At 46.8% G+C, this 1,442-nt stretch overlaps 1 protein-coding gene across 2 annotated transcripts in view; it reads right to left on the bottom strand.

Annotated features, from left to right (window-relative positions):
* The window catches only part of FOCAD (focadhesin), a 280,601-nt gene extending 280,549 nt beyond the window's left edge, over positions 1 to 52 (bottom strand). For both annotated transcript variants that reach the window (XM_006764937.2, XM_015564735.1), the window contains exon 1: positions 3 to 52. The gene's annotated coding sequence lies outside the window, so the exon portion shown is untranslated. The remainder of the gene's footprint in view (positions 1 to 2) is intronic.
* Positions 53 to 1,442: the final 1,390 nt, after the last annotated feature.

Genomic DNA, 1,442 nt, shown 5'->3' with positions numbered 1-1,442 from the left:
ACCTCTCTTTTGCCACAAGCTCAGCCTCAAGCCCGCAGCCCAACTTGACCCACCCCGCCGTCTCCAAAGCCCGGAGGCGTGGTCTACGAGGCGATAGCCAATGGATTGCTTGACTGAGAGAGCTTGCCCCGCCTCCTCCAGCTTCGGCCCGCCCTCCCTCGCTAGTGCGCACGCGTGTCGGAGGCCAAGGCAGGGCTCAGCGTCCGTTTGATGGCGTGGGAGGCAGAGCCTGGCTCAGCAGCCAGCCCAGCAGGAAGGACCGCGCGCAGGTGCCGGCTGCGAGGCTGCGCCGCGGCGGGGAGTTAGCCCCCGGGAAAGCAGATTGAGAATCTGTCTAGAGAGGCCACTGCATCGCGTCTGGTGGTCCTGCTGGCAGCCCAGACGCCATGCAGCTTTTGGTAGCTACTTAGGATTTGGAGATTTTGTTTCCCAGGGGAAAAAATAGTGCCAATAGCTTAAGGATTCAGAAAATTTGAAGATAACAGTCTTGCCACTCAGTTTTTTCCCTTGTAGCTGTTGCTTGGCCAACACACAACACTGCGGCTTCTGAAGCGAACTGTGTGAACGAAAAGGGGCGACAGAGTAGACTGGACAAGTTTAGGGTTTATTTCGTGGATCTGACAAGCCCAGCGACTGAAAGTAACTGCACAGCATTGTCTTAGCTTAAATTCCTCACTGGGCAGATCATGATGGGAAGTCAACATAACAGGCCTATAGCTTCCTTCGCAAAGATTAATCTTTATTTTAAGTGAGCCCTGCCCATGGTTTTGTTTTTGTTTTTGTTTTTTTTAATATTTTTTTTTTTATTTCAGAGAGGAAGGGAGAGGGAGAGAGAGATAGAAACATCAACTATGAGAAAGAATCATTAATTGGCTGCTTTCTGCACACCCTATACTAGGGATCTAGCCTGCAACCCCAACCAGGGAATTGAACCTTGACCTCCTGGTTCATAGGTGAACCCTCAACCACTGAACCATGCCAGCTGGGGCCCTGCCCATTGTTCTTATGCATCTAGGATAATATACCTTTGAAATATCAGAGTAATTTTCTTTTCTAGACCCCTTGAAGGCACAGCTGGCACAGGATCAACAGAGGAGATCACAAAACTCCTCATTGTTATTTTGTTGCCTCCATACCATCTTTATGTGTTATAAATGTTAAATATTAACTATCCTGTACCCACCAATTTCAAAGAAGCATGTATCTTTCCATTTTCCTTAAAAGCCAGTCCTAAAGGTTAACCCCATTTTGCTTTCTCCTACCACCAACAAATTTCATGTAACCTTTCTTACACTTTCTCCTTCGATTCTAAATGTATAAAATAAGCTGCAAAACTGCTATTTTTTGGAACATTTTCTCAATCCGTTGAGATTTTGCTTCTGGGCATGTCCTCAAAACTTTGGCTCAAATAAATTCTTATAAAACTTTCTGAAGGTTTGGAC

Source organism: Myotis davidii, unplaced genomic scaffold, assembly GCF_000327345.1.
Source record: "Myotis davidii unplaced genomic scaffold, ASM32734v1 scaffold197, whole genome shotgun sequence".
Classification (NCBI taxonomy): domain Eukaryota; kingdom Metazoa; phylum Chordata; class Mammalia; order Chiroptera; family Vespertilionidae; genus Myotis; species Myotis davidii.
This window is presented reverse-complemented; position numbering and strand designations above follow the sequence as displayed.